The sequence below is a fragment of the Pan troglodytes genome, chromosome 5 (assembly GCF_028858775.2).
Source record: "Pan troglodytes isolate AG18354 chromosome 5, NHGRI_mPanTro3-v2.0_pri, whole genome shotgun sequence".
Taxonomy (NCBI): Eukaryota; Metazoa; Chordata; class Mammalia; order Primates; family Hominidae; genus Pan; species Pan troglodytes.
Window position 1 is genome coordinate 154786829 of NC_072403.2, and position 13870 is coordinate 154800698.

Below are 13870 nucleotides of genomic sequence, written 5' to 3' on the forward strand. Positions count from 1 at the left end.
CACCAATGTATTGCTGTATATCAGATTTTTTTCAACAATTGAATTATTCTCAAAACTTAGTGTTGCTTCACACACTAAAAATAGCCACTCTAATTCTCTTGTGTTACCCTGCTGTATTCCCAGGAGGTAGGGGAGTGCTATAAACAATGCTTCATTTTTACAGATGAAGAAATAATGAAATATAACAGAGGTACAGCCTCTTGGCCTGAATCCTTTTGAAAATCAATAATAAGGCAAGCAATCAACTAGTGGGGTCAGAGTTTCAAGTCATCCATTCTGGTGTTCTCTAGAGCTCCAGTGTAGGCTCTAATGAGCACAGCCTCACAAGAACAGAAAAGATATCTGAAATCCTCATTTTACCCAAAAAGGCTACATCTCTATATCTCTCCCAACATAAACTTTGACACATGACTACTGACAAGAAAATAAATTGAATGTTTATAACCCTGGATTTTTCCCTTGCTTAGAGAAAGCAAATTTATTAAAATGTAAGCATCAGCAGAAGAAAGAAAAATAAAGTTTGATAACTATTCCACGGATAATTAGAAGCTGAACTTCCCACGATCTATCCATAAAGTACTGGACCAGCCATCAAAACCATCCCAAGGGACATTGCTGAGTTGCAAAGACAGAGGCTTTCACCACTTGCTTTGCATGAAAGGAAACCGTTTCACCCCAGCCTTTCCTCCTCCATTTGTCTTGGCCTACATGGGGCAAGGGTGTGTAGTGGGGGAAAGGAATACACTCCCTCTTTCACACCTAATTGATCCAAACAGGCACACCAAGGAACAATGCTTCCTCAAACTCCACAATCATGAGCAACAGCCACCTTCACACAGCGTCCTTCTTAGAGCACCCTGAACAGAATATGGTCAAAGAAAGCTGTCCTAGATGGAAGAATCCCAGTTCAGCTATAAGCTCCCCTATCCAACTGTAGGGAGAAACATAATTCAAAAAGGCCCTATCTGTTCACTCGCTGCAAAAACAAATGGGAAGTTTAGAGCCTGGGAAGCCCGCAACTACGGGTTTAAGAGATGTTTGGGATTGCTGGATGGACACATGGAGGCACTTGTTTCCTGGGGAACATTAAAACCAAATGTGCCAAGAAGCACTTAAAAGTGCACAGACAGGCTGGGTGCAGTGGCTCATGCCTGTAATCCCAGCACTTTGGGAGGCTGAGGCGGGGTGGATGACTTGAGCCTAGGAGTTGGAGATCAGCCTGGGCAACATGGCAAAACCCTGTCTCCACAAAAAGTGCAAAAATTAGCTCAGTATGGTGGCAGGTGCCTGTAGTCCCAGCTACTTGGGAGGCTGAGGTGGGAGGATCGTTTGAGCCTGGTAGTCGGAGGTTGCAGTGGAGGCCCAGATTGCACCACTGCACTCCAGTGGGGGCAACAGAGTGAGACCCTGTCTCAAAATAATAATAAAGTAAAGGTGCACAGACTGATGAACTCTGGCTATTGGCACAAAGACTAGACAGGACTTGAGCTCCTGGAGGATCTCCTTCATCTGGATCTCATGGCCCCCATCTTATAGTGTGGCAGGTGTTTTTCCTTACCATTTGGACCGTAAGCTTCTTGAGAATTATGACTTTAAACATCCACCAAATATCAACTGTATGCCCAGCACATGTCATACACTGTATTGAGCACACTTTTGTGAAAGTGAAACCATCCTAATCCACTAGAAATTTTATAGCAAAAATTATCAGTTAAAAGATGAATAATTCACTTAAACAAGATTAAAAATATAAACTCTGAATATAATTTAACTACTTCACTTTGGCAAGCTTATAAATGCATTTAACAATAGGATGTGTCACAAAAATTAGCCGCGCATGGTGGTGCCAGCCTGCAGTCCCAGCTACTCAGGGGACTGAGGCGGGAGATCATTTGAGCCCAGGAGGTCGAGGTTGCAGTGAACCGTGATCGCGCCACTGCACTCCAGCCTGGGTGACAGACCGAGAACTTGTCTCAAGAAGAAAAAAAAAAGGATGTGTCATTTGTAAACCATTTTTTTTCTTGCCCATAATAAAACAGCCAGCACTTAATTCTCTCTCTCTCTCTCTTTGTTTTTTGAGATGGAGTCTCACTCTGTCAGACAGGCTGGAGTGCGGTGGGGCGATCTCGGCTCACTGCAACCTCTACGTCCTGGGTTCAGGCGATTCTCCTGTCTCTGCCTCCCAAGTAGCTGGGACTACAGGCACGTGCCACCACACCAGGCTAATTTTTGAATTTTAGTAGAGATGGGGTTTCATCATATTGGCCATGCTGATCTCGAACTCCTGACCTTGTGATCCACCCACCTCAGCCTCCCAAAATGCTGGGATTACAGCCGTGAGCCACCGCCCAGCCACCAGCACCTAATTCTACTAATTATACAGGTATGAAGGGCCATAATGCTGAACCATAAAAATGAATTTTTAAAAAATCTAGTGCTATAATATTTAGGTGTCAAAAACTACCTTACTATGAAATATATGTACATACATACATACACATATATATAATATAAATGGGGTATTTCATTAGTGATTTAATAAGTCTTACGATGTTTCTTTGTTATTTGGGTTAAGAGAGACCACTATAAAAGCAGAGATCCTGTAAACACTGAAAAGTAATGCAGTGACTGAATTAGCCATAAAAAGTTTCTAAATTAGTCTACTAGAATGTAAACTCCATGAAGGCAAGGAATTTTTTTTTTTTTTTACTATTTTTGTCTATTGATGGATCTCCAGTGTCTAGAACAGCACCTTTCCCAGAGCAGGTGCTTAATAAATCTCTGTTGAATTAATAAATTTTTTTAGAATTAAAGTCAACAGTCCTGTGAACACCCAAGTTGAGTCTCTTAAGTAGGCCCAAGGCCCCACGAGTAATCACTGGTCCTCTGGCTCTTGCACGGAAGTTCGAGTGGGGTAAGGGGTAATTCAGGCCCCAAAAGCTATTTTTAGAGCAAGAACTTCAGAATGATTTTCCACAAAGAACCAGACAATTTAGTTCACTTCATTGGCATAGCACTGGCTGAGCTCAGTGAGAAACACCCCAGATTTTAATTGATATTTCCATTTGTTAACTGTTAAATGTGAAACCATGTCATTCTAACATTGTTTCTTAAACCATTTCAGTCAAGAGTTTAACGGACCATTTGAAAATATTTAATATTTTACTGTCACAACAATTTGAATTGTCCTATGTTTTTCTTATAGTCTAATACCTTGTTAATAATAACGCATAGCTACCAGGTATTAAACGTTTACTATGTGCTCATTGAGATGGGTACAAACATTCTCATAAAAATTTCCCAATGACTCTTGAATGGGTATTATCCTCATTTTGTAACCTCAGGGAGGTTAAGTAACATACCCAAATTCCCCCAGGTGGTGGTGGAGCTGGAATTTGCCCTATTCTGTCTGACTTCAAATCCAGGTTCTTAATCCCGTGGGCTACCTGTTTATCCATATACTACTAAGGGGAAACATTGTGCTAAGTGATAAATATGGTTGGCCTTTTTTAAATATTTGAAATAATTTTGATGTGTAAACAATTGCTTATACTGCATGAAATGGTAAAAAGACAAAGCATTTTCGGAGCCAAAGAACCCTGAATTCGAATCCTGCTTCACCAATGACTATCAAAGCATCCCCGCAAAAACCTTTCTGAATGGAAGTTTCTTTAAGTGTACACATCAAGATAAAAAACTAAATCTTCTCAGGGTGGTTGTGAGGGCTAAGTGACGTAATGTGGAGAGAGAGCCTGGGATGGAGCCTGGCACAGGTGAGTGCTCTTTAAGCCTAAATTGCCTTCCTTCTAACGGATTTGCTAAATTGGCACTGTGCTGATTTTTTTAAGTGTTCAGTTCATCCTTGTAATACCATAATTACAGAATATAATGACATTGCATTCTCTACAGCTACAAAGTAGAATTTATAAACTGATAGAATATGAGCTGGAAGAAGCTTTAGGAGCCATCTGTTCCAATCTCTTCCATTTCCAAATGAGGTCCAAAGAGCTTCGATGACTTGTTTCCAAGTTTTCACAGAAAGTTAATTGCAAAGACAGGACTAGATCTTGCGTCCCTCCCACCCCCACTCCTGCTATACCCTCCGCTTTTGCTTCACATTACACAGGCATGGCAACGCATGTAATTTTCTAACAATTAAGCAGTATAAAATAACCTCAATTTAATTGCATCCAATTAACAAGCCAAATTAGCGTTTCATATGTACACTATTAAACTAGTTGTCTGCCTTCCAAAAGAAATAAAACACTGTTTCAAATAAATCTAGCGTTTTAGTGAACAAAGCTACTTACAGTTTAAATCACCTTTCCTATAATCTTCTTTATATGGAATTAGACATTAATCTCCATTTTAAAAGAAATATTTTCTGCAACTATCAGGATGAGAATTCACGCTGTATTTAAGTAGCAAAATTTTCTCTCTCACAGAACACCTATGGTTTTCTATGATTTGTATATGTGTGTATGCACACGTGCAAACCTGTACACATATGCACGCTGTCAGATCCCTAATCAAATACAAACGAAGGTGTGTCTACATTTACCTACTGCCCTAGTTTCAAAAGTCCCACCTTTTCCCTAGGCTTCTGAACTCAAGTGAATCTGTCACAGTGCAAATAATAAGAGCTTCGATGATCTGCTTTTTTTCTTTTTGCAGAGAAAATGAAACCATTAAATAAATCTTTGCCAAACAAAGCACTGCACTTCAAATACACTGCACTACACTATCTGTCCAGTATTGTAATGATTTAGATACAGCTGGGTATCAATTAAAAAGCAGTATTCCAGTTAACCACGAAATGAATCAGTGGCCCATTCCTTATACATGTATCCCTAAAAATATAATTACCTTGTAATTTTAACTATAAACATGTCTGCAAGTTGGTGTTTGATGGTCAACTTTCACTACTAATATTTATAAATATATTCCATAGTAAAAAAAAATTTATATTAGGTTAAAATAATAATGCAATACTTAAAATGTTCAAATTGACAACCTGTCATACACATTTGGCCATGTTTAACAAAATATTTTAATCACTTTTGTTACTTACTTTTAGGGTACTTTTAAACACATCAATTAACAGAATAAAAGAATTCATATTATCATTCAGTAGGGGCAACTTTCATTACTTCTCTTTAGGATATTTTGGCAATCTAACTGTCTCCTTGCCACCAAGATATTCATCCCATATACCCTCATAAGCTTTCTGAAACACACACTTTATAGCATCACCTCTCTGCTCAAAAACCTTCAGTGATGTCCAGCTTTCTCTGCAGGTCTTTGAGGCACCACAAGATCTGGAGCTACGTACCTTTCCAGGCTCCCAACTCCTCCTCTGCCCTGGTACTATCCCTGTCCCCTCCCATCCCAGGTCAGAGTATGAGGAGCTCCTGACTCCCTTCTTTACTCAATGAAATTCTACTTAACATTCAAGATCCTCAGTAAAAAAAAGAATCACCTCCTCTCATAAGAACCCTCTAATCTTTCCAGTTGGAAAAAATCCTGCTTCCATTTATACTCTACTCCCAATTGTAAGTTTTAATAAAGTTTACTGTAAGCCATGTCTCTTCTAGATTGTAAAATGTTTGAAGTTGGAAATCATCATCCTTTTATCTCTGTTGCTCATTCTGACTCTTGATCTGACTGCAGAGCCCAAGCTTGGAACTACTACATAAAATAGACTCTTTTTGTCACCTAAATTGAATCTCCTACATTATATAAATTATAAAACAGAAAAAAAAGTAATCAAATGATGCAGTGGACAAAATAAAGGAAAGTGATTTTCACTAACCTCTGTTTCTACTCTTTTGCTTCATATTTTCATGTCACACAGACCCCTAATCACATGGAAAGTAAGAAATCAGAACTAAATTTCTCCAAAGATCCTGATACTTGCAATCATGAGGAGAAATTATTGGCATACTTGAATGTCTCAGCCCTTTGCTAGTTGTTTGAAAATATATAGATCTAGCTCATGCAGGGCTCCAAAGATTAATTGGTTACTTCACACGGCGACCTTGTAAAGACTTCTGAATTGGTAGTTATTTATTAATTGAATCAATGATGCTGGCTATTTTTGTTAACTGGAGCACCAAATAAGTATTTTTAGAACTTAAATTATTTGTTATTAAAAAAATCTGCAAATAATAATAGTTAATTTACAGGTAAGTCCTTCAAACTGAAGTCATTACATATACAGTCATTAAAAATTCCAGGTGCTCCAAGACAATTGATGTGGAAGCACTGAGAAGAGACAGGCGTTATGCACAAGGTTCTTCCAATTTCAAGGTCCTACCCCTCAAAATTGCCTCTCCAAGGATCAACCTGTAACATGATCATTTGGAGGGTCATGATGTGTCCTGATTTGCCAAAGGCAGTCCTCACATATGTCAGGTTGGATAATCATTCCTGTGGTCAACCTTCCTTCAAGGCCCTGCATTACCTTTCTCTTATCAGCCCCACTGGCTTGTTTTTAACTCCTGGAAGGAGCTCCTTTAGTGGTTCGGGTCATTATTTATACCCTGCGTGTCTAGCACAAGGCCTAATCTACAGGAAATACTTGTTGAATGACTGAGAGAGTGAATTGCATTGACCAGCAATAACATGGCACCAGTCATAGTACTCTGAATAGAGGATTAAGATTATATGTGAGTGACAAGTCAAAAAGGTTGGCCCTGGGTACTTCCTGAACTTACTTCCATCACTCTGTGACCCAGAAGTAGCAGGTGAGACCCCCTCTGCTTTCTGCTGAGAATCACCCTCAGGCACATAAACATCATGTTCATCTCTTCCTCTCTCCAAAGCACTTTCTCAAATAGATGTAAACAATTAGATCCCAAATTTTAAGGAGGTTGGAAATCTAAAGTTATAGACACTTGTAGAATAGATCACGTCATAGAAAATACCTCAAATGATGAGTAATGGGAGTGTATGTTAAGATAGCACAAATTCGGCCTAGAACAATAGTGACCCAAATATCAGGCAGTTCTGATTCTATTCTAAATGCAGTCATAAAGCCAGTTTAGGCCTGTGTCTATCTAATGTCGATATTCACGGTCCATCTCAGAGAAGCCAAAGATTGCACAGACCAAGAAAGCTGTGTTATATCCTCTTTCCCACGACGATTTCGGAGTTGTGACACAATAATAAAGTGCTAAAATGTTTTCCCAAATCAGTTAGTGGCATCTCATAGCTACAAATACTGGCTTACTCAACCTCTTTTTCATAAGCATTGCCATAAATATCATACAGAAAGCAATGCTTTTGATTGTGACCAAATACCAGGAACAAAGAGAAAATACTACTTCTCATACAATTACTTTAAAATAAACATGATCTTATTTTCATAAAGTTTTCCTATTTCCCTTTAATCCTCTGTGTTCATCCCAAACACTGTAAATCCTACAGGTTTCACAGTACAGCCCTCACTTGAATATTCACTAAAGTTTAGCTCCATACTAATACAGGATCTGCCTGTATGGTTAAAGCGAATCCATACACTCTGGATGGGTTTGAAGTTCCTTATGAAACCTTAATTTCATTAAGTTGAGTTAGCAAACTTCCTCTGCTCCTTTTTATAATATCACTTTAAAAGTTGTAACAGTTAAATACCAAGTTTTAGCCAAAATATGAATTCATGATGAATTCACATATAAATCCATGAACTGGAAGCATGTCATTGAAATTTTCAGGTAGATATTTAAACTGTGAACCGTTTCTCCACCTACGGAACTAATGTATAGACCAACAGAGAGTTCCTCTGATGCTGATCACGTACCAAAATATGAAAACGGTGTTTATTTTTAACAAATAGGAGATGAGCAGCCTGTCTGATCCACAGCCATATATCCAATTGACCTTAGCCACTTTTCCCTTCTGATAATAATTACATGTCAGTTATTAAATTACTTTACATCCTCATGGATTATACTTTCACTCATGCCAACTAACATTTTCTATCATTCTTTAAAATTACTTTTCCTATGTGAAGCTTTCAAATTGACTTTAGCTAATTACTGATAATAATTTAAAAACTGAAACCCAACCCAAATAGTGTACTTGTTATAATTCAAAAGCTGAAACCCAATACAGTGTACAACACAGTTATTTGTTATTGCTGCTGTTAAAATGAGCCCTGCTTTGAAAAAAAAAAATGGCAAATTCTGGAATAAGATTTTTCATTTTAAATTAAATCAGCATAAAAGAGTCAACCAGATCTCCTGAATAGTGACAAAGTGCCAAAAGTTCAAGCAGACACATGCACCATTACTCCACAAGGAACGTCTCCATATATACTGTCCTCTGTTTTGTTTTCATGGTAACAAGAACATTCACAAACACATCTCATGCAAAGGAGCCTGATCAATCAAAATATTCTGCTGCTTAATCTTTCAATGTAATCAAAGAGAATTATTTTCCTATGTGATAATATACACATAGTAAATTTTTCACATTCCATGTTAAATAGGAATATAGAAATGTTTTATGTACTTTAGTGGTATTTTACCAAACAACTCTACAAGGATCTAACCAGTTAAAAATCAGTTAGATCTTACATTTGTAAGATCATTAATATACCACCATTCCCAAAATTATCCCCGAATCAGTCACACATCAATTTACTCTTGAATACCCTTGTATAAATATAAGCCATCTCTAATAAAGTTAGCCACATAAAATACAATCACTGTAACAAAAATACAGATGCCAATAAGCAAATTTTGTTTTATACCCGACCTATGCTCGACGCAAGAAATTGTCTCAATGTTCAAAAGATTCATCATTGTAATGTAACACATTTCTGTATATAAGAAATATACTGCATATTTCAAACCTAGTGGTCAAAGGGATTATGACACTTGAAACAAACACACTATCATTAAGTAAATACTGGTAAATCCCTTTCAGCTCACAAGGCAAATGTACAGTTGTCATTTGGTACTATGACTCCTTAGGGTTCCACAGGGAATTTTCTCTTAATAATGAAAATGATACCCACTTTAGTCACAGAAAGGGCATTTCTGTTCTGATAAATCATTTGGCCTATATCCTAAAAATCAAACCCAATCTACTCATTCCACAATCTACTTTGTTAAAATTCTGCTTCTGGCACTCTTATAAGGTGAAAAAGCAATGAGACATTTGCTACATATGTAGCAAACATATGTGATCTATATGTGCAAATATTTAAAATAACTTGGTTTGCTCAAGGGCAAATATCACCAAATATTACTATATCACTGGAGGAAACATTTCTAATAAAGTTAAATGGCCTTTTTCTAGGAGGACAGATCATTGCAAATTTAATTAAAATGGATCTTATTAATATTTCAAGTAATTTCTGGGCTTGATTATGCACTACAAAAGAAACAACTGTATTGAGGAGAAAAATCAATAGCCCTTGACTAGGGCTCTGGGTATGCTAGAAAAACACAGATCTCTTGTGAATTATTGAGGTCTAGCTTTAGGGTTGGGGGCGAGTACCAATATTCATTTGGAGGTAAATTGAGTTATTTTTAAAATGGCAGAAAAGGAAGGAGAAAAATCAGTTCAAATTTTCCATTATAATGAAAGTACAGGAAACAAGCCTTTCTATATTCATTTTAGGCCTAAATAACTCTGCAGAGAATAAGGGTTTTGCAATGTCAGTTGCACACACAACTTCCTGTGTGAATGCTAAGCCATTACAGGTGTCCTAAGGCCTCCAGTGAAACCTATTATCAAGAGATTCCTCTGGTCTCCTCGAAGTCATCCCCAGCGCCCCCCATCCGCCGCCCACACATTATTGCTTCTCTCCTCCAAGTGTCTTGATTAAGGACCCTCTCTCTTCTCCGCACTCCCGAGGTTAAAGTGCCCCCGTTCCCTTGGTGTAGCTGGTTACAAGCTTTTCCGTTAGGGAGGACTAGTGCCTGCAGTCCTTTTTAGTTAGATGCTTTTAAGTCAGAGATGAGAGGAGCCACTTGAAGAAACCCTCCTTCCCTTCTTCCTTTCCCCCACTGGGAACCAAGTCCCTGAAGGACAACACCCAGGGACGCTTCCTGACTTTCTATCCCCTCACCCAATTTGGGCTTGGAGGGTTGGGGTCGCATTTTCTCATGTCCTCTGCTGCACTGGATGTGTTATGTAAGAGGGACAGAACGCGGGAGGCACATGCGTATAAAGCGCACCGATCTGTGATAACAGCTGGGGTAGCAGAGCGGATCTGGAGTCCACCCCCCCCACCAAATACGACAGACCCCACACATGCACATCAGCACCCCCTCCCCCACACACCCACCCACACACACACACGCACACACCCAGAGCAATGTTTTCCTGTCTCACCCCTACCAGTACCAGAGGCACAGAATGGAAAGGCGGGGGGTGGGGGTGAAAGGAGGTGAAAGAGGAGGAGGAGCAGCAGCAGCACATCTGCTTTGATAGCAGCCGGCAGTGCCGCCGCGGCAGAGAGCCCCTCGTTAACCCCCTTCCTGTGGCTGCACCACGTCATGGAACATTCCCGGAACGGGCCAACGTTCCACCCACTTCAGGGAACAGACATAAAGGCGCAGACCCAGTTCCCCACAGTGCACAGCCCAAACACACATGTCCCTTCCCGATCCCCGGCCAGACGGACAGACAAACACGCATGCAAACCGCCCCCACCCGTCTCCACGCGCCCGGGTCCAGCCGGCAGCGGCCAGAGCCGCTCTGCAGCCGGTGCACCCGCAAGGCGAGGGCGCCTCCGCCTGAACCTTCCATCGAGACAGTCCCCTCCTTCCTCGCTTCCTTCCTTCGCTCCTTCCTTCCTTCCTTCCTTGCCCGGGAGGTAAAGGGAGTCACTGAAATGCCCAGAGCCAGCGCCTTCGCTGCGCTCGCTCGGCCGCAGGCCGGCGGCCCGGGCCTCGCGCCGCCAGCCCGCCCGGCCGCCTGCGCCGCGCGCCGCGGCCCCCTCCCCCGCTACCTGACAACGGGCCGCCGCCGGCCGCCGCAGCCGCAGCGGTGGCCGGGCCGTGCGCGCCGGTGCACGTCGCTCATTAGTAAGCAGGCACATTCCTGCCTCCAGCGCTCCCGCGCGGCCCCCTCCCCCCAGGACATTACGCAAAGCAGCCTCCCCTCATCTGCATAGATCCGCGGCCAGGGTATTCCCCGCATTTCCCCACGCGCCCGACACCCCTCCCGCGGTCTCCCCCATCCCCGCCCCCTCCGACCCTCACCCTCGGGCCACCGGGAAGGGGCTGGGGGCACGCGCCGGGGAGCGGGGGACGGAGTTCGGCGGCGGCGATTCCAATATAAAGTGAAACAAGCTCCCAGCGCCGAAGGAGGCAGGAAAAACCCAGCGTCCAGGCCACTTACCGAGCCGAGGAGGGACCTAGATTCCCGCCGCTCCGCTCTCGCGGTGGCCGGTCCGCCCTCCGCGCACCCCGAGGCTGCACCCAGCACCCCAGACGCGAAACGTGGAGGAACGCTGTGAACGAGCCGGGAGACCCTCCAAGTTGCTCTGGGCTCCGGGGAGCGTCAAGGTCCAAGACACAACTTGGCAAAGACTTGTGCCACAGTCACCGAAGATGTTTGTGCGGAGACCCTCCTGCGGGGAACGACGGCGCTCGGCGGCGCCCCGCTCTCCTCCTCTCCACCCCCTCACCTCCAGCCCGCCTCCCGCCGGCCGCCCGCCTCCGGGCCGCGAGCCCCTCGGGCGGCTGTCAGCTCCCGGCCGCCGCCGGGTGACAGGGGAGGGAGGAGGGCGCGACGCGGCGGCCCGAGCCCCAGCGGGCGAGGGGGATCCTCGCAGCCGCGGCGGCCGCTCACCTGGAAAGTCACCGCTGAGGAGGAGGAGAAGGAGGACGGAGAGGAGGAGGGAGAGGAGGAGGGGGAGGAAACCCCCCTGGTGCCCTTGTTCTCGCTGCAGCGGCGGCCGCTCCTCGCCAAGGCTGAGCGTGTCTGGTGGGGGGTGTCTGGTAGCATTTCCTTAAGGACAGAGGGAGGGCGGGCGCGGAGGGAGGGAAGAGATCCCGACCGCCAGCCCAGGCTCCTCTTGCCTTTATTTATTTTTCTGACACTGTATGGAGATGGGCCCGGGGCAGGGGCCGCCGGGCTCAGGCGGGAGCCGCGAGGCCCGGGCCGCAGCTGTCTGCGTGCGGGAGCCGCAGCGGCCGCCTCCCCTCCCGGGCTGTGGACGCACCGGGTTATTCCTGGCAGCGCCTCCCCGAACAGAAGTTACTAGGAGGAGTGCGCGGCGAGGGCGGACGGGGGGAGAGGCGGAGGGAGGGAGGGAGGAAGAGGGAGAGACTCAGCCAGCGACGTCATCGGATCCCCCAGCGCGTCCCAGGGAGGGAGGCTGAACCAGAAAAACCAGTCTGGAGCCAGTGAGCGAGAGAGGGATGTGCGGCGCGCGGGGCGACGGGGGAGGGAGGCAGTCGGGAGGGCAGGGCCGGGCCCCACGGCTGCCGCTGCGGGCGGGGAGATCGCGGCCGCGCACTCGCTCGGTCGGAGCGGGGAACTCCCCGGAGAGCCGGTCTCTACTTGTCATGCAAAAAAACTTGGGCATCTCTAGGAGCCTGAGAATTTCCTTTAAGGATGTGGAAACCTCCTCCGTCCCCACCCCTTCCCCATTTCCCAGAGAATCGTTGTCTGCCTTCCTGACGAACGGAATTGTATAATTAGTAGTGCCCTTAGATTTGGAACCAGTACTCCGGATCCCTGGCCTCTCCTCGCCCCCTGCCTCTACTCACAATTATGTTATCGGTCAAGAAAAGCAAAATCAGACTGTGGCTCCTGGCTGGGTTTCTGGAGCTTTGTAGTGTTTTACTAGCACTTTCCGTGCCCCTGCGGGCGCGCGAACTATTCACGTGCTCGAAACGCCCGGATTACCTTCCCTGAGGTCACTCACCAGGGTGCCCCCGGCGCCCCCAGTTCGGGGACCGCGGCCCGCCCTCGCCAGGGGATTCAAATAGGTGTGGGCAGCGGCGCGAAGAGCAGCTGCCGGTTTCCTGGTGGGCCGCGCTGGAACCTCGGGGCGAGCTGCCACCTTCAGCCTGTGCGCTTCCCTCTCCACGGAAGGGACCGGAGTTGAAATCACAACCAACCCTGGGAGAGCGGGGCCGGGGGGCGGGGGAATCCCAGGCGAGTGGGAGCCGAAGCTCTGGGCTTCCTCCCCGGCCGGGCGACAACCGGGTGACACCGGGGCTCCCTCGGGCCGTTACCCTGCCTGTGTGGACTGGTGTGCACCCTCGGGGGAGGTTCCTAGGGTGCCACGGTGCCCGAGCGCGACGAGTGACTGCTGGGGAGGGGGGCCGGGTCCCGGAGCGCCTCCTCCGGGTGGTCTCCCCGCCAAGCGGGGACCGCGCGCAGCACCTCGCGGGCGCCCCAGCCCCCGCACCCTGCGGAGCCCAGCCGAGCGCCCAGGACGCCGCGGGCCCCAGCGGTCCTCCCCACCCCCTGGCCGCGCCGCCGCCCTGCCCGGGGCGGAGTAAACAAGAGACGCGCAAGATTTGACCTGGCGCGACCCGGTTTTCTGGCCGGGGTTCCCCCTGAGCAGGTGACTCCGTGGGAGGGGTGGAAATGAGTCTCTGGAATTCCGGGCCAAAGACAATAACTGTGGTTCTGCTTTTAAAGCAGGTATTTCACCAGCAACTGCGGAATGTTTTGTGTCTCCAGTTTCAAATTTCGCGGAAAGGGACCAAATGTCAGGACATATAAAATATCCCCTTCTCTTTTCATTAAAAATGAGTGCATTACAAAGGAAGGGCAGCCCCTTAATGCCTGCGAGAATAGCGCTGCTGGTTTCGTTTTTGTTTTGTTTTGTTTTGTTTTTCATTCTGACCCACAATCAGTGTATTTTTGAGGTCCCTATGCAATGGCGACGGTGCCG

The 13870-nt window shown here is 45.6% G+C and overlaps 1 protein-coding gene across 12 annotated transcripts in view; it reads right to left on the reverse strand.

Annotated features, from left to right (window-relative positions):
* HIVEP2 (HIVEP zinc finger 2) overlaps window positions 1-13089 on the reverse strand; it is a 195440-nt gene extending 182351 nt beyond the window's left edge. For 3 of the 12 annotated variants that reach the window (XM_063813521.1, XM_063813519.1, XM_063813516.1), the window contains exon 1: window positions 10964-11056. The gene's annotated coding sequence lies outside the window, so the exon portion shown is untranslated. Of the gene's footprint in view, window positions 1-10963; window positions 11058-11355; window positions 11627-11808; window positions 12385-12889 lie in introns of those variants that run through there. The other 9 variants (XM_054686367.2, XM_063813515.1, XM_063813520.1 and 6 more) reach the window with 7 other exon arrangements.
* Between the last annotated feature and the right edge of the window lie 781 nt (window positions 13090-13870).